Below are 25,848 nucleotides of genomic sequence, written 5' to 3' on the forward strand. Positions count from 1 at the left end.
ATTTGCCTTGAGTAGACTATTAGTAGAAATATGGACTTTAAGGATACTGCCATTAAGGACACAAAAAGAAGTGAAGAACATGTTAGTGATTATGTAGAAAAAGACGGATCATTGTTATGCAGTGGTGGAAAGCTTAGCAACACTATTGCCTTCATTAACATGGAAAGCAGGATATGTGTTGAATGAACTGGGTGATCTACCTAAGATTTTCAAACAATCTGCTGAGATTACTAATTTCTTCTTGCTTATTTATAACAAAATGAGAGAACAGAGAGATATGTGAAAAGTACAATCGTTAAACAAAGACAAATCAGAACTGGATGTGAGAGCTGGACTTTAAAGAACTGAGAGCCGAAGAATTCATGCTTTTAAACGGTGGTGTTGGAGAAGACTCTTGAGAGTAGCTTGGACTGCAAGGAGATCCAACCAGTCCATTCTAAAGGAGATCAGTCCTGGGTGTTCATTGGAAGGACTGATGTTGAAGCTGAAACTCCAAAACTTTGGCCACCTGATGCAGAGAACTGACTCATTGGAAAAGACACTGATGCTGGGAAAGACTAAAGGTGGGAGGAGAAGCGGGTAAGATGATAGAGTAGGAAGCACCAGGAATTCATCTCCATACCTAGACAACATTTGTCCTGGAAGAATCTGCTTGGTATAACTGTTTTGGAACTCTGGAGTCTATTCAAAGGCTTACAACTTCCACAGGAAGACTCGCCAGTAAATTAATTTAGGCCAACTTCAGTTCTTAGCTCACAAGCAAACCTAGTGGCAGACAGCCATGAACATATTCCAGGAACAGCTTGCAGAAGCTTCCAAGAGTCAATGTACACAATAAGAACCCCGTCCTCCAACTATCAGGGATCTACGCTCTGATCACTGATTTCTGTTTTTACATGCAAGGGTATAGACAAAGAAATGTGTAGTCATGGTTGCAACCTTCACAACCACTGCTGCAAGCCCATCCTCTCCAGCTGAAGTGGCTTCTAAGAGATTTAAAGGGTGGGCCCATTTCCCCACTTTCATTTTTCTTTCCCTGCTTATGAAGCCAAACTAGACTATTCATAAGGCTCAGCTACCTCCAAGTTGGATAAACTCAAAGAGGATCATACACTAATCAAATAGTTAAAATCAAAAGACAAAATCTTGAAAGCAGCAAGAGTGAAGTAACTCATGACACATAAAGGATCCTCAGTAAGATTATAAGCAGATTTAGCATCAGAAATTTTGGAGGCCAGAGGACTGATATATTCAAAGGTCTGAAAGAAGAAAACTGTTGATCAAGAATCCTATGTCCAGTAACTCTGTCCTTCAAAACTGGGAGAAAAATAAGACATTCCCAAATAAACAAACAGCAGTTTGCTACCACTATATCTGCCCGAAGAAATATTAAAAGGATTCTTTCAGTATGGAATGAACTGACACTAGACAGAAATATGAAATGTTATAAAGAATAATAAATGTCTCTACAATACTAAAAACACAAGCAATTATAAAATCTAGCATTATTTTAACTATGGTTTGAAATTCCACTTATTTTCGATGTAATTTAAGAGACTAACACTTTTTATATTAACTTAAAATTTTTTATTCTATTAATTTAAACTAAAACAAAAGACAAAAATAATTAACCTATTTTAAGAAAACAATTACTAGTCTAAAAGTTAGCATTATTATAATTTTGATTTATAAATCCACCTTTTCTTTCTTTCCTGGATTAATAAACTAAGGCATAAAATCATTAGTCAATGTTTCCAACAGAATGTATTAAGATATAACATTGTAACATCAGTAAGTAAAAGAGGATGGGAATAAAGTTGTACAGAAGCAGTTTTTATATGTTATTGAAATTCAGTTCAGTTCAGTTACTGAATTGTGTCCAGCTCTGAAACTCCATGGACTTGCAGCATGCCAGGCTTCCCTGTCCATCACCAACTCCCGGAGCTTACTCAAATTCATGTCCATTGAGTTGGTGATGCCATCCAACCATCTCATCCTCTGTCGTCCCCTTCTCCCCTCACCTTCAATCTTTCCCAGCATCACGGTCTTTTCCAATAAGTTAGTTCTCTGCATCAGGTGACCAAAATATGGCAGTTTCAGCTTCAGCATGAGTCCTTCCAATGAATATTCAGGACTGATTTCCTTTAGGATGGACTGGTTTGGATCTCCTTGCAGTTCAAGGGACTCTCAAGAGTCTTTTCCAACATCACAATTCAAAAGCATCAATTCTTTGGTGCTCAGTTATTTATAGTCCAACTCTCACATCCATACATGACTACTGGAAAAACCATAGCCTTGACTAGATGGACCTTTGTTGGCAAGTAATGTCTCTGCTTTTTAATATGCTGTCTAGGTTGGTCATAACTTTCCTTCCAAGAAGTAAGTGTCTTTTAATTTCATGGCTGCAGTCATCATCTGCAGTGATTTTGGAGCCCCCAAAAGTAAAGTCTCTCACTGTTTCCATTGTTTCCCCACCTATTTGCCATGCAGTGATGTGAGCAGATACCATGATCTTAGTTTTCTGAATGCTGAGTTTTAAGCCAACTTTTTGTCTCTCCTCTTTCACTTTCATAGAAAGACTCTTTAGTTCTTCACTTTCTTCCATAATGGTGGTGTCATCTGCATATCTGAGGTTATTGATATTAACCTCATTAACCATATTGGAGTAAGTGACTCCAGCTTGTGCGTCAGACAACGTGGCATTTCAAACATGATGTACTCTGCATATAAATTAAATAAGCAGGGTGACAATATACAGCCTTGACGTACTCCTTTTCCTATTTGGAACCAGTCTGTTGTTCCATGTCCAGTTCTAACTGTTGCTTCCTGACCTGCATATAGATTTCTCAAGAGGCAGGTCAGGTGGTCTGGTATTCCCATCTCTTTCAGAATTTTCCATAGTTTATTTTGATCCACAAAGTCAAAATCAAAACGCCTTTGATTGATGTAGCCAATAAAGCAGAAATAGATGTTCTTCTAGAACTTCCGTGTTTTCTCGATGATCCAATGGATGTTGGCAATGTGATCTCTGGTTCCTCTGCCTTTTCTAAGTCCAGCTTGAACATCTGCAAGTTTACGGTTCATGTACTGTTGAAGCCTGGCTTGGAGAATTTTGAGCATTACTTTACCAGCTTGTGAGATGAGTGCAGTTGTGCAGTAGCTTGAACATTCTTTGGCATTGTCTTTCTTTGGGATTGGATGAACACTGACCTTTTCCAGTCTTGTGGTCACTGCTGAGTTTTCCAAATTTGCTGGCATACTGAGTGCAGCCCTTTCACAGTGTCATCTTTTAGGATTTGAAATAGCTCAACTGGAATTCCATCACCTCCACTAGCTTTGTTCATAGTGATGCTTCCTAAGGTCCATTTGACTTCACATTCCAGGATGTCTGGCTCTAGGTGAGTGATTACACCATCATGGTTATCTGGGTCATGAAGACCTTTTTTTGTATAGTTCTTCTGTGTATTCCTGCCACCTTTTCTTAATATCTTCTGCTTTTGTTAGGTACATACCATTTCTGTCCTTTATTGAGCCCACCTTGGCATGAAATGTTCCCTTAGTATCTCCGATTTTCTTGAAGAGATCTCTAGTCTTTCCCATTCTATTGTTTTCCTCTATTTCTTTGCATTGATTGCTGAGGAAGGCTTTTTTATCTCTCCTTGCTATTCTTTGGAACTCTGCATTCAAATGGGTATATCTTTCCTTTTCTCCTTTGCCTTTTGCTTCTCTTCTTTTCTCAGCTATTTTAAGGCCTCTTCAGACAACTATTTTGCCTTTTTGCATTGCCTTTTCTTGGAGATGGTCTTGATCACTGCCTGCTGTACAATGTCATGAACCATCATCAATAGTTCTTCAGGAACTCTATCAGATCTAATACCTTGAATCTATTTGTCACTTCCACTGTATAATCATAAGGGATTTGATTTAGGTCATACCTGAATGGTCTAGTGGTTTTCCCTACTTTCTTCAGTTTAAGTCTGAATTTGATAATAAGGAGTTCATGATCTGAGCCACAGTCAGCTCCTGGTCTTGTTCTTGCTGACTGTATAGAGCTTCTCTAATTTTGGCTGCAAAGAATATAATCAATCTGATTTCAGTTTGAACATCTGGTGATATCCATGTGTATAGTCTTCTCTTGTGTTGTTGGGAGAGGGTGTTTGCTGTGACCAGTGAGTTCTCTTGGCAAAACTCTGTTAGCCTTCGACCTACTTTGTTTTGTACTCCAAGGCCAAACTTGCCTGTTACTCGAGGTATCTCTTGACTTCTTACTTGTGCCTTCCTACTCTTGACTTTCCTGCTAAGTTAGGCTGGTGTAAATTCAAATTAGAGTGTTATAATTTAAGAATGTTAAATTTAACTCTCATGGTAACCGTAAAGAAAACAGCTATAAAACATACACAAAAAGAAATGAGAAGGAAATTTTACTTTAAATAATACAGAGAAGACGACAGAGAAACGAGGGATGACATAGCTATAAGGCATATGATAACCAACAAAATGACAGGAGGTGGATATCAAATACAGTATCTTCTCCAAACACAACAGGAAGATTTAGAAATCAGTGGTAAACTGGAATATTCACAAATTTGCGGAAATTAAACAGCACTCTCTTAACCAATGGGTCAGAAATTACAAAGAAAATCAGAAAATACTTAAAGATGAATGAAAACCCAAACATATCATACCAAAATTTATGTCACAAAGTGAAAGCAGTGCTATAGGGACACTGGTAGCTACAAATGTGTCTATTAAAAAATATCTCAGATCAATGACTTTACAGTTTAAACAAAAACAAACTAAAACCCAAAGCTACCAGAAGGAGGGACATAATAAAGACTAGTACAGAGATAAACAAATTAGAATAGAAAAATAGAGAAAAATGAATGAAAAGCTGGTCCTTTGAAGAGGTTACAAAACAGACAAACCTTTAGCTAAAGAGAAAAAAAGAGAGAAGACTGAAATCAGACATATAAGTGGGGACATTACTACCAATCCTACAGAAATAAAAACAGTTATATGAGAATACTATGAACTACTGGATGTCAACACATGGGATATCCTAGATAAAAAGGACAAATTCCTAAAAACACAAAACCTATCAAGAATAAGTCATGAATAAATAGAATATCTGAATAGATCTATAACTAGTAAGGAGAGTCAATCAGTAATGAAAACTTCCAGATTAAGAAAAGCCCTGCATCTGATTATACCACCAGTGAATTCATCCAAACATTATTAAAAGATTTAATACAATTCTTCTCAAACTTTTACAAAAATTAAAGAGGAAGGAACATGTTCTAACACATTCTATGAGGCCAACATTGCCCTAATACCAAAGCCCAAAAAGGCACTACAAAAAAGCTAAAAATTAAAACTCTGTATGAACACTGATGCAAGTATCTTCAACAAAATACTAGCAAATCTAACTGAGTGTATTAAAAGGCTTATACCCCAAGATGAAGTAGAAATTATCCCTGGAATCTAACTTAATATGAAAATTAATTAATATTCCATACTAACAGAATAAAGGGAAAAACCCACATGATGATCTCAATTGATACAGAAAAAATATCTGACAAAATTCAACATCCTGTATTGTTAAGAAACATTTATCAAACCTGGAATAGAAAGAAATTATCACAATAAATATCATACATGAAAAACCCACAGTAACATCATATTCAATTATAAACGATTGAAAGATTTTCCTATAAAATCAGGAACAAAGCAAAAAGTGCCATATTTGGGCACTTCTATTAAACACAGTGCTGAAAGTTCCAGCTAGAGCAATTAAACAAGAAAAAGAAATCCAGATTAAAAGGGCAGAAGTCAAAGTATCTCTGTTCCCACAAGATGTAATCACATATGTAAAAGCCAAAAATATTCCACCAAAAAATTGTCAGAATAAACAAATTCAGCAAAATAGCAGGATACAGAATCAAATTAAAAAATCAGTTGTGTTTCCACAGTCTAACAATGTAGAATTTGTAAAGGAAATTAACAATTCCATTTACAACAGCATCAAAAAGAATAAAACACCATGGAATTAACTAAGAAGGTTAAATGTGTACATTGAAAACTATAAAACACTGCTGAAAATAAAGAATTTATTTTTATTTTGCTGTGCAAAGCTTTTTTAGTTTCATATATTAATAGTGTTTGATATAGCAATTCTAAAGAGCTGAAATAATCTTAAGAAGAACAAAGCTGGAGGCATTACATTCTTGATTACAAAATTACAACAATCAAAACAGTATGGTACTGGTATAAAGACAGACACATAGACCAGTGAGAGAGAACTGAGAGTCCAGAAACAAATGGAGGTATACATGGTCAACTAATATTTGACAAGGGAACCAAGAATATTCAGTAGGGAAAGGATAATCTCTTCAAAAATTTATTGGGAAAACTGAATATTCACACATACAAGAAACTTGACCCATATCTTATACAGCTCACAAAAACTACCACACAGTGGATGTAATAAGGCCTGAAACCACAACACTCCCAGAAGAAAACTGCTTGGAAAAAGTTCCTTAGCACTGATCTTGGAAATCATTTTGGGGGCATAACATCAAAAGAATAGTAAACAAAAGCAAAAATAAACAAGTGACACTATTAATATATCAAACTAAAAATGGTTTGGACAGCAAAAGAAACAAAATGAAAATGAAACCTATAGAACAGGAGGAAATATTTACAAACAATATATATCTGTTAAGAAGATAATACACAAAGTATATAAAGAAATGCTACAACTCAACAGGAAAGAAACAATCTGATTTTAAAAATGGGTGAAGGACCTGAATAGACATTTTTCAAAAGAAGATATACAGAAGGACAATAGGTACATCAAAAGATGCTCAGCGTCACTCATCATGAGGGAGATACAAATCAAAACCACAATGAGTTATCACCTCATACCTTTAGAATGGCCACTATAAAAAAGACAAGAAATAACAAGTATTGGCAAGGATATGGAAAAAAGGCAATTCTTGTACACTGTTCTTGGAAATGTAAATTGGTTTGGAAACTATGGGAATACAGAATACAGTCAGTCAGTTCAGTCGCTCAGTCGTATCCGACTCTTTGCGACCCCATGAATCGCAGCACGCCAGGCCTCCCTGTCCATCACTAACTCCCAGAGTTAAAACCCAGACTCACGTCCATCGAGTCAGTGATGCCATCCAGTCATCTCATCCTCTGTCGTCCCCTTTTCCTTCTGCCCCCAATCCCTCCCAGCATCAGAGTCTTTTCCAATGAGTCAACTCTTCGCATGAGGTGGCCAAAGTACTGGAGTTTCAGCTTCAGCATCAGTCCTTCCAAAGAAATCCCAGGGCTGATCTCCTTCAGAATGGACTGCTTGGATCTCCTTGTAGTCCAAGGGACTCTCAAGAGTTTTCCAACATCACAGTTGAAAGGCATCAATTCTTCAGTGCTCAGCCTTCTTCACACTCCAACTCTCACATCCATACATGACCACTGTAAAAACCATAGCCTTGACTAGACGGACCTTTGTTGGCAAAGTAATGTCTCTGCTTTTCAATATGCTATCTAGGTTGGTCATGACTTTTCTTCCAAGGAGTAAGCGTCTTTTAATTTCATGGCTGCAGTCACCATTTGCAGTGATTTTGGAGCCCCCAAAAATAAAGTCTGACACTGTTTCCACTGTTTCCCCATCTATTTCCCATGAAGTGATGGGACCAGATGCCATGATCTTCATTTTCTAAATGTTGAGCTTTAAGCCAACTTTTTCACTCTCCACTGTCACTTTCATCAAGAGGCTTTTTAGTTCCTCTTCACTTTCTGCCATAAGGGTGGTGTCATCTGCATATCTGAGGTTATTGGTATTTCTCCCAGCAACCTTGATTCCAGCTTGTGCTTCTTCCAGCCCAGCGTTTCTCATGATGTACTCTGCATATAAGTCAAATAAGCAGGGTGACAATATACAGCCTTGATGTACTCCTTTTCCTATTTGGAACCAGGAAAAAATGCAAAATGGCTATCTGAGGAGGCCTTACAAATAGCTGTGAAAAGAAGAGAAGCAAAAAGCAAAGGAGAAAAGGAAAGATGTAAGCATCTGAATGCAGAGTTCCAAAGAGCAAGGAGAGATAAGAAAGCCTTTCTCAGCAATCAATGCAAAGAAATAGAGGAAAACAACAGAATGGGAAAGACTAGAGATCTCTTCAAGAAAATTAGAGATACCAAGGGAACATTTCATGCAAAGATGGGCTCGATAAAGGACAGAAATGATATGGACCTAACAGAAGCAGAAGATATTAAGAAGAGGTGGCAAGAATACACAGAAGAACTGTACAAAAAAGATCTGCAAGACCCAGATAATCACGATGGTGTGATCATTTACCTAGAGTCAGACATCCTGGAATGTGAAGTCAAGTGGGCCTTAGAAAGCATCACTACATCTGTGTCTCTTTTGCTGTCTCACATACAGGGTTGTCCCAGAGGGATGGTATAGGGAGGGCGGTGGGAGAGGGGTTCAGGATGGGGAACATGTGTACACCCGTGGCGGATGTATGTTGATGTATGGCAAATCCAACACAATATTGTAAAGTAAAAAAAATAATAATAATTTAAAAAATGCAAAAAAAAAAAGCATCACTACGAACAAAGCTAGTGGAGGTGATGGAATTCCAGTTGAACTATTTCAAATCCTGAAAGGCAATGCTGTGAAAGTGCTGCACTCAATATGCCAGCAAATTTGGAAAACACAGCAGTGGCCACAGGATTGGAAAAGGTCAGTTTTCATTCCAATCCCAAAGAAAGGCAATGCCAAAGAATGCTCAAACGATCACACAATTGCACGCATCTCACAAGCTTGTAAAATAATGCTCAAAATTCTCCAAGCCAGGTTTCAGCAATACATGAACCATGAACTTCCTGATGTTCAAGCTGGTTTTAGACAAGGCAGAGGAACCAGAGATCAAATTGCCAACATCCGCTGGACCATCAAAAAAGCAAGAGAGTTCCAGAAAAACATCTATTTCTGTTTTATTCACTATGCCAAAGCCTCTGACTGTGTGGATCACAATAAACTGTGGAAAATTCTGAAAGAGCTGGGAATACCAGAGCACCTGACCTGCCTCTTGAGAAACCTATATGCAGGTCAGGAAGCAACAGTTAGAACTGGACATGGAACAACAGACTGGTTCCAAACAGAATACAGGTTGCTCAAAAACTGAAAATAGGACTACCATCAGTTCAGTTCAGTTCAGTCACTCAGTCATGTCTGACTCTTTGTGACCCCATGAATTGCAGCATGCCAGGCCTCCCTGTCCATCACTAACTCCCGGAATTCACTCAGACTCATGTCCATCAAATCAGTGATGCCATCCAGCCATCTCATCCTCTGTCGTCCCCTTCTCCTCCTGCCCGCAATCCCTCCCAGCATCAGAGTCTTTTCCAATGAGTCAACTCTTCGCATGAGGTGGCCAAAGTACTGGAGTTTCAGCTTTAGCATCATTCTTTCCAAAGAAATCTCAGGGCTGATCTCCTTCAGAATGGACTGGTTGGATCTCCTTGCAGTCCAAGGGACTCTCAAGAGTCTTCTCCAACACCACAGTTCAAAAGTATCAATTCTTCAGCACTCAGCCTTCTTCACACTCCAACTTTCACATCCATACATGACCACAGGAAGGTCCATAGCCTTGACTAAACGAACCTCTGTTGGCAAAGTAATGTGTCTGCTTTTGAATATGCTATCTAGGTTGGTCATAACTTTCCTTCCAAGGAGTAAGCGTCTTTTAATTTCATGGCTGCAGTCACCATCTGCAGTGATTTTGGAGGCCCCAAAAATAAAGTCTAACACTGTTTCCACTGTTTCCCCATCAATTTCCTATGAAGTGATGGGACCAGATGCCATGATCTTCATTTTCTGAATGTTGAGCTTTAAGCCAACTTTTTCACTCTCCACTTTCACTCTCATAGAACCCAGCAATTCTACTTCTGGGTATTTAGCTGAAGGAAATACAAACCCACTCTCAAAGGCGTATTTTGTACATCCATGTTAACTGCCACATTGTTTACAATAGGCAAGATATGGTAATAACCTGTGTCCATCAACAGATGAATACATAAAGAAAATGTGATACACACAGTGGATTATTATTCAAATCATAAAAAGAAGGAAATCTTACCATGTAAGGGCCTTATACTTGGTGAAATAAGTCAGACTGAGAAAGACACTCTATGATCTCACTAATATATGGAATTTACAAGAACCAAACTTGTAGAAACAGAATAGACTGGTAGTTGCCAGGAGCAGGAAAATGACTGAAGGGTGTAAAGGGTACAAACTTCCATTTATAAGTTCTGGGGATCCAGTACAGCATAGTGACTCCAGTTCACAATACTCTATACTTGAAAACTGCTAAGAAAGGAAATCTTAAAAATTCCCACTGTACACGCAGACAATGGTAACTATGTGGAGTGATGGGTGTGTTAACTACCTCACTGTGGTAATCATTTTGCAATTATACATATATCAAATCATTGCATGTATATCTTAAATTTACACAATGATATATTTATATCTAGAAAAAATAGAAATTGAAGAAGACATAAACAAACAGAAACACATCCCAAGTTCATGGACTGGAAGACAATGTTGCCAAGATGTCCATACTATCCAAAGTGATCAATAGATTTGATCAAAATCTCAATGACTTTGGAGAAAAAAGACTCTAAAATTCATATGAAATCTCAAAATTGGAATCTCTAAAATTCATATGGGACTCAGATTAGCTACAAAAAAAAACAAAAACAAAAACCTTGAAACAGTACAATAAAGTTGTAAGACTCACACTTATGATCTCAAATTTTACCACAAAACTACAGTAATCAAAATAGTGTGGTGCAGACATAAAGACATAAATATAGACCAAAGGAGTAGAATAGAGTGTCCAGAAACAAAGCCTCACATGTATGGCTGTAACAGACTGGACTGTGTCCCCTTTCCAAGTTCATATGTTGAAGCCCTACCCTTTCATATGACTGAATTAAAAATACGGCCTCTAAAGAACGATTAAGGTTAAATGAGGTCATAAATGTAAAGCCCTGATCAGACAGAACTGGTACCCTTAAAAGAAGAGGAAGCGACACCACAGCACTCTCTCTTCCACGTGCGGACACAGCAATAAGGCTGAGATCTGAAAGCCAGGAATAGAGCTCTCACAAGAACCTGACAAATATCATATGGTACTGCTTATATGTGGAATCTAAAAACAAGGTACAAACGAACTAATTTTCAAAACAGAGAAGGATAAATTGGGAGACTGGGACTGACATATACACACTACTACTGATAATTAATAAGAATTCACTATATAGCACAGAGAACTCTACTCAATACTTTATAATGGAAAAATAATCTAAAAAAGAATGGATATCCATATATGTATAAATGGTTCACTTTACTGTACACCTGAAAGTAAAACAACATTGTAAATCAACTATACTCTAATAAAAATCTTTTAAAGAACAGAAAATCAACAAGGACTTGCCATATAGCACAGGGAACTCTACTCAATATTCTTTAATAACCTAAGTGAGAAAAGAATTTGGAAAAAAATGTATTCATATAACTGATTCACTTTGCTATACACCTGAAAGTAATGCTACATTGTAAGTCAACTATAATCCAATATAAAATAAAAATGAAAAAATTCATTTCTGTTGCTTATCAGGATCCAATAAATCTGCATCACTGTAATCCTAAAACTTGTAATCTTTGTAGTAAAAACCTTTTAAAACTTTCCAAATCTTTGTCTTTTAGAAAATGTTAAATTTATGCTTTCCTTTCTAGTGATGTAAGTCCAATCATACAGAAGCACCAAACCTGGGCAAGTAAACATTCTTGTGATAATTAATATTACCACATTGATTTGTTCAGTTAACATATCTTATTAATATCATATTGGAGCCTAAAAGGCATGCACGGAATGTTCCATTAAAAAGCAAGTTTAGAAACAATAAAAGCTTAATTTGTGTTATATAATAATAGTAATATTCACCCTGGTGGTCTAATCAACTAATTAGGTATCCTTTTTAAAACATTTCAGGAATCCTTTTTAAAACATTGAAAAATTTTATACAGTTCCTAAGAGAGAAAGACGGTCAGTCAGTTCAGTCGCTCAGTTGTGTCCAACTCTGCGACCCCTATGGACTGCAGCATGCCAGGCCTCCCAGTCTATCACCAACTCCCGGGATTTACTGAAACTCATGTCCATTGAGTCAGTGGTGCCATCCAACCATCTCATCCTCTGTTGTCCCCTTCTCCTCCTGCCTTTAATTTTTCCCAGCATCAAGGTCTTTTCAAATGAGTCAGTTCTTCGCATCAGATGGCCAAAATACTGGAGTTTCAGCTTCACCATCAGTCCTTCTAATGAACAGTCAGGACTGATCTCCTTTAGGATGGACTGGTTGGATCTCCTTGCAGTCCAAGGGACTCTCAAGAGTCTTCTCCAACACCACAGTTCAAAAGCATCTATTCTTTGGTGTTCAGCTTTGTTTATAGTCCAACACTCACATTCATACATGACTACTGGAAAAACCACAGCCTTGACTAGACGGACCGTTGTTGGCAAAGTAATGTCTCTGCTTTTTTAGATGCTGTCTAGGTTGGTCATAACTTTCCTTCCAAGGAGTAAGAGTCTTTCAATTTCATGACTGCAGTCACCACCTGCAGTGATCTTGGAGCCCCCAAAAATAAAGTCTCTCACTGCTTCCCCATCTATTTGCCACGAAGTGATGGGACTGGATACCATGATCTTCATTTTCTGAATGTTGAGCTTTAAGCCAACTTTTTTACTCTCCTCTTTAAAAGAAGGTTGTCAGTGGTAAAGAATCCGCCTGCCAATGCAGGGGATGCAAGAGACACAGGTTCGATCCCTGGTGTGGGAAGATCCCTTGGAGAAGGAAATGGCAACCCACTCCAGTATTCTTGCCTGGAGAATTCCATGGAGAGAGGAGCCTGGCAGGCTACAGTCCATGGGGTCACAAAGTGTCAGACATGACTGAGCACTGATGGTAAAGAGAGAAAGAAGATTCAAATTTCAATAAAAGTACTGAATATTTCAGTTTGCTGGAACAAAGTGAAACAAAGAAATGTTCCCAGACATCAACTTTTTCCCTGGAGATCAAGAGGCTTGGACACGGATAGGAGCAAGGAGACACTTTCCTTTAAGTTCTGACTCTGTGAGAGAGCTATTTCTTGATTGATTAAAGAAGCAAATAAGGCTAAGAATTAAAGCAATCTGGAAAAATGATAAAACAGGTTCATAATGACTTTTTCCTTTTCCTTAAGACATTTCATGACCATTTTGCACATGTGGGAATATCCTGGCTTCTTTAGCACAACTTTCATTTCAGATTTTGAAATTAAAGAGCTCATCTATATGAAGAACATGTGATAAAACAGAAGTTAATGATGCATTACAGTAAGTCACAAATAATTTCAAAGATTCAATAATATACATTTTATATACATGCATATTATGACAGATTGCTTTTTCTCAAAGTTTGGTTCACACTGTGCCATATATCCTAATGCTCATGTTTATTTTTAAAACCTATGGCCCAATTTCCTTTGTTCCTCTTTGTTGTGTTAGTTTGCTCAGTCTGCTATAACAAAATACCATAGACTAGGTGGCTTACAAACAACAGAAATTTATTCCTCACAGTTCTGACAGCTAAAAAGTCCAAGATCAAGGCACCAGCAGATTTAGGGTCTGTTGAAAATTCACTTCCTGATTCACAGACAGCTGTCTATTCACTGCGTCCTCACATGGCAGAAGGGATGAGGGACCTCTCTGGGGTCTCATTTATAAGAGCACTAATCCCATTCATGAGGACTCTGCCTTCACTACCTAATCATCTCCCATCTCCCATCTCCCACCTTGGGTACTGATGGTACCTCAGGGTACCTCAGCGTACCATCACCCTGAGGATTAAGTTCCAGCACATAAACTTTGGGGGAACATAAGACTTCAGTCTACAAAAATTTTAAAAAATTGTCCTGAGGCTCAAGTTTCTTACATTTTCCTAGTTTCTAATATACTACTCTATCTCATCTGAGGGTTCTTCTTTTTGTCTCTGACCCTAAGGGCCTGGACTGTAAAGAATCTCAGGCGGTGGGAATGACGGAGCAGGAGGGGGTTCTCCCTGGAGATTTACAGTCTGAGCCACCAGGATTACAGATGACTCAGACTGTAAAGAATTTCCCTGCAATGCAGGAAACCCAGGTTCAATCCCTGGGTCAGGAAGACCCCCCTGGAGAAGGAAATGGTAACCCACTCCAGTATTCTTGCCTGGAGAATTCCATGGACAGAGGAGTCCAGTGGGCTACAGTCCATGGGGTCTCAAACAGTAGGACACAACTGAGCAACTGACACTTTCACTGGTGTTAATGAGTAGGATGCAACCAGCCAGATGGGTCTGACTGATGACAGTGGATATAAGGTTCTGAGGTAGGACAGCACTGCCCAGTGACAGCCTTCCTGGAATCCACATTCCTCTACTTTGAGCCTGTTAGAGATCAAACTTTCGGATGAACTGGTACTAGTTTCGCTCTCACTCATTCTTACAGAACAATGGATGCTATATCTCTCTTCTTCTAAAAAGAAAAGTATTCCAAGTATTTCTTGGAAGCATCACATGTACTGTATGTTATTCCCATTGCTCTCCTGATCCTCATCACAGAATTCATTTCCAGCCTTCTGTGACTGGCAAATTTCCTGCAGAGCCTTCTCATAGCTCCCTGGAATTTCATTTGTCCCAAAAGGTAATTAAGTCATCTCTCTCTCTCTTTTTTTTTTTAATAAAAAGTAGGACAGTGGGACTTCCCTGGTGGTACAGTGGATAAGAATCTGCCTGCCAATGCAGGGGACAGGGGCTCAATCTCTGATCTAGCAAGATTCCACATGTCATGGAGCTTAGTAACTAAGCCCATGTGCTGAGCCCAAGAGCCGCAGCTACTGAGGCTGCACGCCACAGCTACTAAAGCCTGCATGCTCTAGGGCCAAGAGCCACAGCTACTAACCCCACATGCCTAGAGCCTGTGTTCCATAGCAACAATAGAAGAAACTGCCCTGAGAAGCCCATGCATGGCACCAGAGTAGCTCCCATCAGCTGCAACTAGAGAAAGTCTTTGAGCAGCAACTAAGACCCAGTGCAACAAAATTATTTTTTAAAAAAGTAGAACAGTGAACACCAAAAATTTATAAGAATCACTAGATAATTATTAGAAACATCAGTTTCTACCTGTGACCTATTAGAATCCATGAGAGGGGCTCTGAAAATCTTTACTTTTAATAGGAACCCCAAGTGATATTTTCACTAGGTGACTTTAGGACAAACTGAAAAAAGTCATAATAATTCTGACTTAAATATGTGGTGACCATATAGTTTACCATCTAAATAGGACACTCTCAAAAGGAAAAGCAGGGCTATTAATTCACTTGCCCAACTGGCAAAAACTGGGTCATTTCTGGACCAATCAGAACATATGGTCATTCAGGATATAGATCACTATGTTCATCTCCACCTAGGTCCTTTTTTTTTTTTTGTAACAGTTTTATGGAGATATATTTCATGTATCACACAATTTATCCATTTAAAATGTTCAACATACTTTTTTACTTGAATATAATCTAAGTTTTCCAATCATCACCACAATTAATTTTAGAACATTTTCATCATCCCTGAAAGAAACCCTGTGTCCTTTAGCAGTCACCCTTATCCCTCATGCTCCTTTCCAAGCTCTAAGCAGCTATTCATTTCCTTTCTGTCTCTGTAACTGCCTATTCTTGAAATTTCCTAGAAATGGTGTCATACAATATACGGTCTTTTATGACTTGCTTATGTAACTTAGTATAATGTTTTCAAGGTTCCATGTTGTAGCATGTATCAGTACTTGGTTCCTTTTCTGTGTTTAATAATATTCCATGGTATGGATATACCACTTTATATTTATTTATTCATCAGTTGATGGATGTTTGGGCTGTTTCCACTTTTTGGCTATTAAAAATAATATTGCTACAAACATTTGTGTTGAAGTTTTGTGTGGACATGCCTCTCAGGTATATACCAATGCCACCTCCCTTTTTGTCACCCCTACCTTAGAAGACCTTAATGAAGAGTTTTCATAAGCCTTTGTAGAAGAGCAAGAAATAAGTAAGAAGGATTCAAAGTAGAAAACTCTGTAACTTAGATTAAGTGAAATAGCTATTATGTTTCAAAAATACATTTATTCCCTTTCTAGCAATGACCCAAGTAACTGTTCAGAAATTAAAGTGTTTGAGGAGACACTAGGTAGGGAAGAACCAACATTAAGGATCAGTAAAAATCCCTGCTGGGCTACCAAGGATCCTTTCAGAGTTTAAAGTCATTCATTTAAAAGCAGATGGACTAATATATCAAAGCTAGTATAACAGCTGCAAAAAGCTCCTGGGTCTTTGTCCTTTGACCAAATATTTGCATTCTGTGTCTTGAATCAAAACTTTTAATTTCTAGTGTTAACAGTTTACTCACTGATGACTTCTTTAATTTGATCTTTTTCTTTAAAATGCATGACACAGGCGGAGTTTTCAGGAGATGTGTTTAACCTTGTAAAGATCTACACATAGGTGTAATGGTCTTATGTGAGGCGAGACACGGTAAAGTTAGTTGTGTTAAAGTAAAATCAATACCTACAGAAAAGAAAATTAGAAAGGAAACTGCTGGTTTTCCTTTCCTTTTTCTTCTTTCCTGTCACTCAATAGTCTGTACAAGTTTGGAACTCTAAGAATCATTATATTATAAAAGTCTCCAGGTTTCCGTTCTAATGGGTTCCAGGTTTTCCTGCTAAGGGGATGAAACTAGCAGACTTAGTAAATCCTTATTTATTTGTCCCAAAAGGCCAGGCGGTGCTTTTTCTTCTCAGTGCTGGTTTCTATTCACTCACTGCCTCTTCTCGGGTTCTTTTGCTGCTCATCATTAATCTTTCAAGCTACAGCTGGTAGATTCAGAACAAAACCATCAGAGGAACTGAAAAATGAAATATTTACCTGCAGAAGTGGGGGAAAAGGCCTATCAAACTTGTCCTTTCAAGCAATCACATTTTTATTTTATTCACTTTCTAGACAGAAGACAATACACACATACACATGCATGTACATATATAGTCCCTCTTTGTGTTAATATTTTTATTATTTATATACATATATTTTTTACTATCTATCCGCATTTGTAATGAGGTGTAATATATAGTGCTCGGTTAGTTACCATGGAGACACTGGTCCTCTGTTTCTTATCACAGAGTCACACCATCGTCTGGTGTCAGCAAAGGAGGGATGACAAAGGCCTCCCCAAGAGCCTAGCTCTGCAATTACTGAGCAATCAGGCGCCTCTTTTAATAGAGCACATCCAGGTATACATGGCACCTCAGCACTGTCTTTTCTTCTTCCTTTTTAAACTACATAGCAGGATCCAGTTACCAAGTAGAGGTAGCTTCCTCTGTTAGATGGTCTGTTTATTCAGGATTCCAATGACATTCTTTGGTTTACTTAATAAAGCTGACTAGCTACCATTCTCTTTATTTTGAAATCTCCATTTTTTATAAACTTCAACAAGTATTTCCTTCTGAAGAAATACACTGATCTTCATTTTAACTGTTGATCTGTTCTTATGGTTTGCCATTAACTGATGAAGGAGTGGATAAATGAAAATCATAGCCTCTAAATCTCTTCTTACTCCAGACTTTTCCCTAACTTCTCTAACCAAATTGTTAAGGCTATTAACAAAATATTTTAAAATGGGAATGACTGGTGTTCATTTTTTATCTTCTAGTGGTGGCATAAATGAGAAGCTAGAAGAATCAAAGACATGTAACTGGAGAAACAAAAAACCTAGTTTTCCTTCAAGGATTTTTAACTTATTGGGGGGGTTAGTATGAGTTCTCCAGAGGTGACTCTGATGCTCCAACTCAGATGTTCTAAACTCACTTAGAAATTTGGGAGGAGGTAGAAGAAGATGGTGGAGGAGTGAGACGGGGAGACTGCCAGCCGCCCCACAAACACGTCAAAAACTCATCAAGATATGGAGCAACTCCTACAAAGCAACCTCTAGGCGACTTCAGAAGACCCCAGGCCCCCCGGGGGGCAGGCTAAGCTCCCTGGAATGACATAGGAGAGAGGATGGACACATAAAAAGGGAAAAGATGGAGAACTTCTGCATGAGAGCTTGTGCCCTGAGGGAGGAAGGGAGGGAGTCATGAAGCTGGAAGAGTTCCCATGCACTGAGAAGCTCCCTAACAGGGAGCTTTTTATTTTGGGGGTCCCAAGGGGGAGTTGCAGAATCTCAAAAAGCTGGACAAAGCTAGGACTTATAGGGCAGAAAACAGAGAAAGCTGAACTTCTCAACAAAATTCTAGCAAACAGAATTCAACAACACATTAAAAAGCTTATACACCGTGATCAAGTTGGGTTCATTCCATGTTTGCAAGGGTTCTTCAATATATGCAAATCAATCAATGTGATACACAAACTAAAAGATAAAAAGCATATGATCACCTCAATAGATGCAGAAAAAGCCTTTGACAAAATTCAGCACCCATTTATGATAAAAAAAAAAACTTCAAAAATGGGCCCAGAAGGAACATACCTCAACACACTAAAGGCAATATATGATAAGCCCACAGCAAACATTATTCTCAATGGTGAAAAACATTCCTTCTAAGATCAGGAACAAGACAAGGGTGTCCATTCTCACCAATATTATTCAACCTAGTTTTAGAAGTACAAACTACAGCAATTAGAGAAGAAAAAGAAATAAAAGGAATCCAAATTGGAAAAGAAGTGAAACTCTATTCTCAGATGACATGATACAATACATAGAAAACCCAAAAGAAACTGTCAGAAAATTACTAGAGCTAATCAGTGAATTTAGCAAAGTTGCAGGATACAAGGTCAATACACAGAAACCACTTGCATTCCTATATACTAATAATGAAAAATCAGAGAAATTAAGTAATCAATTCCATTCACCATTGCCACAAAAAGAATAAGATATCTAGGAATAAACCTACTTAAGGAGACAAAAGAACTGTGTATGTAAAATTATAAGACATTGATGAAAGAAATTAAAGACAACATAAACAGATAGAGACATATTCCATATTCCTGGGAAGGAAGAATCAATATTGTGAAAATAACTATACTACCAAATGCAATCTACAGATTCAATGTGATCCCTATCAATTTACCAATGACATTTTTCACAGAACTAGAACAAAAAACTTTCAAAATTCATATGGAAACACAAAAGACCTCGAATAGTCAAGGCAGTCTTGAGAAAGAATGGAGCTGGAGGAATCAACCTTCCTGATCTCAGACTATACTATAAAGCTACGGTCATAAGACAGTATGGCAGTGGCACAAAAACAGAAATATAGTTCAATGGAACAAGATAGAAAGCCTAGAAATAAACCCATGCACCTATGGATACCTTATTTTTGACAAAGGAGGCAAGAATATACAATGGGGCAAAGACAGCCTCTTCAGTAAGTGGTGTTGGGAAAACTGTACAGCTACATTTAAAGAATGAAATTAGAACACTTCCTAATGCCACAAAGATCAACTCAAAATGAATTAAAGACCTAAATGTTAAGACCAGAAACTATAAAACTCTTAGAGGAACACATAGGCAGAACACTCAATGACATAAATCAAAGCAAGATTCTCTATGACGCACCACCTACAGTAATGGAAATAAAAATGAAAATAAACAAGTGGGACCTAATTAAACTTAAAAGCTTTTGCACAGCAGGAAACTACAAACAAGGTGAAAAGATAACCCTCAGAAAGGGAGAATATAATAGCAAGGGAAACAACTGACAAAGGATTAATTGCCAAAATATACAAGCAGCTCATACAACTTAATACCAGAAAAACAAACAACCCAATCAAAGAGTGGAAAAAAGACCTAAACAGACATTTCTCCAAAGAAGACATACAGATGGCTAGAAAACACATGAAAAGATGCTCAACATCGCTCATTATTAGAGAAATGCAAATCAAAACTACAATGAAACACCACCTCACACCAGTCAGAATGGCCATCATCAAAAAGTCTACAAACAACAAATGCTGGAGAGGGTGTAGAGAAAAGGAAACCCTCTTGAATTGCTGGTGGGAATGTAAATTGATACAGCCATTATGGAAGACGGTATGAAGATTTCTTAAAAAACCAGGAATAAAACCACCATATGACCAGCAATGCCCTAAGTAGGCATATACCCTGAGGAAACCAAAATTGAAAAAGACACAAGTACTCCAATGTTCACTGCAGCACTATGGAAGCAACCTAGATGTTCACCAACAGATGAATGGATAAAGAAGCTGCAGAACATATATACAATAGAATATCACTCAGCCATAAAAAGGAATGCATTTGAGTCACTTATAATAAGGTGGACAAACCTAGAGCCTATCATACAGAGTGAAGTCAGAAAGAGAAAGTTAAATATTGTATACTAATATATATAATCTAGAAAGATGGTACTGATGAACTTATTTGCAGGGTAGCACAGTGTTCTTGCCTGGAGAATCCCAGGGACGGGGGAGCCTGGTGCGCTGCTGTCTATGGGGTCGCACAGAGTCGGACATGACTGAAGCGACTTAGCAGCAGCAGCAATGGAGAAACACACATAGAAAACAGGCTTATGGACACACAGGGAGGGAAGGAGGGAGAGGGTGAGATGTATGGAAAGAGTAACATGGAAACTTATAATGCAATATGTAAAATAGATAGCCAATGGGAATTTGTTGTATGACTCAGGGAACTCAAACAGGGGCTCTGTATCAACCTAGAGGGGTGGGATGGGGAGGGAGATGAGAGGGAGGTTTGGGAAAGAGGAGACATGGGTGCACCTATGGCTGATTCTTGTTCATGTTTGACAGAAAAAAACAATATTTTGTAAAGCAATTATCCTTCATTAAAAAAATTATAAAAAAAAAGAAATCTGGGGTGAAACAGGATGTACATGTATGCCCTGAAGCATTCTAATTGGCCTGTCTGTTACTGTAGATAGGCTTCTTACAAGAACACCTAGGTTTTGCCTTGTGTAGTATCTATAATGTTATAAACAGTTGTCTCTGATTCCATTCAGAAGGTCTAAAAGTCTGCTAACATGGCCTTTTCCTTGGAAGGAGGAATGTTCAGGTATTTTAAAAAGCATGATCATTGCTGGGTGGAAGAAAATGGAGACAATGAAAAACAAAAAATGACTATGACATGATCACTGCTCTAAAAAAAATCTTAAAATCTAACTGGGGAAACAAGCCTTTAAACTTACACTCAAGGTCCAATCATTTTTATTAAATAGCCAAAAGTATCTACCAGCCTAGTGGTGGGGGGAGAACAAAGATCAATCAAGTCCAAAGATAGTAAGATTTACTGGAAGGCATGAGATTTAAGATTGGTCTTGAAGGATGAAGAAGAGAAGAGAAAAAAGCATCTAGGCAAGGAAAATAGCAGATGCTAAAATGGGGCAGTGGGAATGGTCATAGTCTTGCCAAAGGACCATGATAATGTTAACTTCACTGAAGCAAACCATTCCTGAGTTTCAAGAAAACTTTGAATCAATTCAGATGATGATGTTAGTCTCTTCCTATTATACCATCGCCTTCAACTGAACAAAGGTTCTACTATTCTCCTTTTACTAGAAAAAAAAGAGAGAAAGAGAGAGGGAAGGAAGATGTGGGAAGATAGGAGGGTGTCAGAGGAGGATGGGAGAGGAGGAAGGGGAAAAAATAAAAAAAAGAGGAAGAGGGAGAGAGGGAGGGAAAGGAGAGAAAGAAAAGGAGAACAATTGTATTCAAAATGCCATAATAAAGAAGCAAAAAGACATTGCCAATTTTTTTTTTTTTTTGCAGGTACAGAACAAAGTCGGCTTTCCCAGGCATAGTATGAACACATTCTGTGTTATATGATCCCTGTATGCCAGGAATGTCATTAATTAGACAGAAACAAATGACTGGATATTTGCCAAATGCATCTCAGGAGATCAAGGGCTATGTACTCACACGTTTTCACCTATGCTCTGGAATCCTTGGCATAGTTACACAGTATGTGTAGCTTTGTCAGGAGCTTGACAGGAGCCTGAATTAATACTAGGTTTCTAACAAAGCACTGGTTCCTAGCATAGATGGTCCCATAAATATACAATTTCTTTCAGCTGGACACCAAATAGAAAGACATGTGATCAGTGGCATGAGTTAGGGGAAAAGCCAACATAAAAGTTTACTGGTGCTCCTTGAAAAATTTGCAGCAAACGTTTACTGGGAGGTGACTGGAAGCAATGAAGATGTTCACAAATACATGATAACAGTAAACATGAGCTATTCTATGTGCCCAGTACTATTATAAACACACCACGTGCATGACCTCATGTAATCCTCACAACCCAAGATGAAGAGTAGTTACCTCCACACATTATGTATGAGGAAATCAGAGTTCAAGTTATGTTCGTTACATAACCTGTCCAAATCCACATAGTAAGTGACATAGACCTGACGGAACACAAATGACCTGAATCTATTAAAACAAAGGCAGAATTTACTTCAAACACATAATTACTATAGTATGGATTTCGTCAGCATTTTCCTCTCCTCCATTTCCTCTGATAAGATTATAATGAAAAGACATATAAGAAATAATCTTCAGTTCCTGTGTAAATTTTATTAAAAAGTAATCGCTGGGCAGAATATTTCTGCATAGTCAAAGGAAGTGGAATGGAGGTATGATATTCAAAGGTAAAGATTTCTTAGGACACTAAAGGAAAGTTGTAAAACAGTGAAGATAATTCTTGTTCTTCAAAATGGTTCATCTTGTCTCTTCAGCTATGAAGGGACACATAAAAATAAAAATTCATAGAAGATTTTAGCATTTCTTTTCTTCTCTCAGTCATTTATTATTCTGTGACTGTAAGATTACAAGTTCCAAGGAGCTTTACTTACTTTATGACCTGGCCTGCCTGTCATTTCTTGACTAAGTCAGGCTTGTTCTGATCACCTGGAATTTTCACAATACTTGTTCCCTCCACTTGGAATTTACGGCAAACTTGTCAACACCCACGGCTCTGTTCAGCTATAGATCCTCAGGTTGACCTTTCCTGACTGACTAACCTATTTTAAGATGTTTCTCTTTTTTCCCTATCCACAACTCAATCTTCCTCACACTCTATTTCAAGAGCCTGCTTTCTTCTCCTCAGAACACCACTTTCAGAAGGTCTTTATTAATTAATCCACTTTTAAGTTATGCTTTATTTACATGGTTATGTATAAAATTGTGTGTTTTAGTCATTAGTGCTTTTCAAGTACTTATAAAATTAGTTGGCATATACTATGTAGTTGGTAAACATTTGCTGAATGAATGAATACCACTGTATCAGTCAGTGGGAATGGGATAATCCTAAATGAGACATGTTTGGTCATGCTTCACAACTTAGAAAGTGCACCCATATTCATCAATAATCAATACCCTACAGGAAGTTATACTGCATGCCAACTAGTTATATTAAAACACCTATAATGCAGGGAACTCTGTTTTCTATCAGGAGTCTTATTTGCTTGAAGGCCCTCAGCCCAACTTAAATGCTTGGCATAACTGTGTGACCAGTTACTGCTGAAATTCCTTTCAAAGCAATGGCTTAAGAAGGACAGTCAGTAGAATGTACAGAGTAACAAAATGTGTTATTTCAATGAGTTTTGAAGTTTTTATTGCCATTTCCAACAGACATTAAAGTTTCTGCTTTCATTTGCCAAAAATGTCCCTGAAAAAAGTGAGGTTTTTATTTCTGCTTTTTGGACTAGTACAAGTTATACTGCCCAGAGTAGCTACAAGGTAACATCATGTACTACAGAATGAGTATTTGTGTTCCCCCCAAATTTAACTATTGAAACCTATTCCCTCAATGTGGTAGCATCTGAAGCTGGGGCCTTTGAGAGATGATTAGGTCATGAGGGCAGAGCTTTCATCAATGTGATTAGTACCCTTATAAAAGAGACCCCCAAAAACCCCTTACTCCTCCTGACCATGTGAAGACAGAAAAGGCAGCCAGTGATGAGTCAAGAAGCAGGTTCTCATCAGACACAAAATCTGTTGATAACCTGATCCTGGACTTCCCAGTCTTGAGAAGTGTGAGAAATAAACTTGTATTGTTTATAAGCCACCTAGTCTATGGTATTTTTTTAATCAGCCCAAACAGACTAAGATGTCACAGCTAAGAAATGAAAGCTAGCCAGTCAGATCAGGTAATTTTTTGTTTATAACCCTGAGTTACTTTGGAATTTTGTGAATATTCAAGGAGAGAATGGTAACCAGGGCTGAGAATTCAGTCTTACACTTTGGATGTTCATATGTTTCCTCTGATGATTTATATAGGAATTTGCAATGTGCCCTCATGGGTTCCATCCCATTCCATTTTCACTGGCCTGATGTTATACTGAAAGATTAACAGCTTGGATCTGTCTCTTGCTTCTCAATTTCCCACTTCTGGGCTTGGAAAAACCCATATTTGGATTTCGGAGAAGATACAGGTAGCAAAGCAGAGATGGCAATGGCAACCCACTCCAGTACTCTTGCCTGGAAAATCCCATGGACGGAGGAGCCCGGTGGACTGCAGTCCATGGGGTCGCTGAGAGTCGGACATGACTGAGAGACTTCACTTTCACTTTTCACTTTCATGGATTGGAGAAGGAAATGGCATCCCACTCCAGTGTTCTTGCATGGAGAATCCCAGGGATGGGGGAGCCTGGTGGGCTGCTGTCTCTGGGGTTGCACAGAGTTGGACATGACTGAAGCAACTTAGCAGCAGCAGCAGCATAGGTAGCAAATGGTTAACCTTAAACTGAGAAGCAATTATGTTTCAAAAACAATCACTGGCATTTTTGCTGCTACATGATTTTTTCTATGTTTTCATTTGCAAATGAGGCTTAGGTAACAAGTATCAAGAAGAAAATTCTATATTAGAATTGACAAAGAGAACCCAGTTCCTTCCATTATCTCCAATGGAAGTCTTGATGCTTTTGGTTAAACTGATACTGAAAGTTTTTTCTACTGTCTTCTCTTTTCAACCAAAGGAAGAAACCACGGTTCACAAAGACTTCCATCAAGATTTCTGCTCTTTATTCATCAAGGAGTTTTGTTTCATTTTTAGGATATCACATTGTTTCAAGCCTTTTTTCACTATGGAAGTGAAAACAGATGTTGAGATCCTTGGACATACCTGGTGGAAAGAAACCCCACTCCTACTGTAGTCCGGAATAGTCTCCAGTCACAAGAATGCACATTACTAATCATTCTATTTTGTGGGTTACTGTGAAAATGTATATCCCATTATGTATTTGTTAACTGATAATTTTTTAAAGATTTATAAGTTGTATGCTTATCTTCGAAACATTTCTAGCAATTTCACCTTAAAAATTTGCATTGTGGTTCATATATCTGAAAAGGATGTCTTTAGTAAAACATAATGTTCAATGCTTCATGTGAAATTCTCCTAGAAAAGCTTTTGGCCCTTTATTATCATTCCAGGGCAGGTGTAAAGTGAGAAAGCTGATAGAATCAGCACATGGGGCAATATTTAGTGAACTGCATAAAGGCAAACAATATGGTAAGGAGACCCATAATAAATCCACTGTTATCAGGATTGCAATAGAATATAGAAAAATAGCTGTGTAAGAATGCTCTTTTGAATAGCTGTGCAAAACCTTTCAGATTACCTAAGTGTAATAAAAGCCCCAGCTTTAGTAGTCACTAAAGTTGACAAATCCTGGCTTGAACACTCTCCCTCCC

At 38.0% G+C, this 25,848-nt stretch overlaps 1 long non-coding RNA gene across 4 annotated transcripts in view; it reads right to left on the reverse strand.

The window, feature by feature from the left end:
• Positions 1-25,848, reverse strand: part of LOC147353505 (uncharacterized) — a 184,345-nt gene that overhangs the window by 76,460 nt on the left and 82,037 nt on the right. The window contains exon 3 of one of the 4 annotated variants that reach the window (XR_015145698.1): positions 4,270-7,914. The exons of 2 other annotated variants lie outside the window; for them this stretch is intronic. This is a non-coding gene — a long non-coding RNA (uncharacterized LOC147353505). Of the gene's footprint in view, positions 1-4,269; positions 7,915-16,242; positions 17,061-25,848 lie in introns of those variants that run through there. One more of the 4 variants, XR_015145697.1, reaches the window with a different exon arrangement.

The sequence above is a fragment of the Bos grunniens genome, chromosome 18 (assembly GCF_055505025.1).
Source record: "Bos grunniens cultivar Pamir isolate PY7600 chromosome 18, Bosgru_T2T1.0, whole genome shotgun sequence".
In the NCBI taxonomy this organism is placed as follows: domain Eukaryota; kingdom Metazoa; phylum Chordata; class Mammalia; order Artiodactyla; family Bovidae; genus Bos; species Bos grunniens.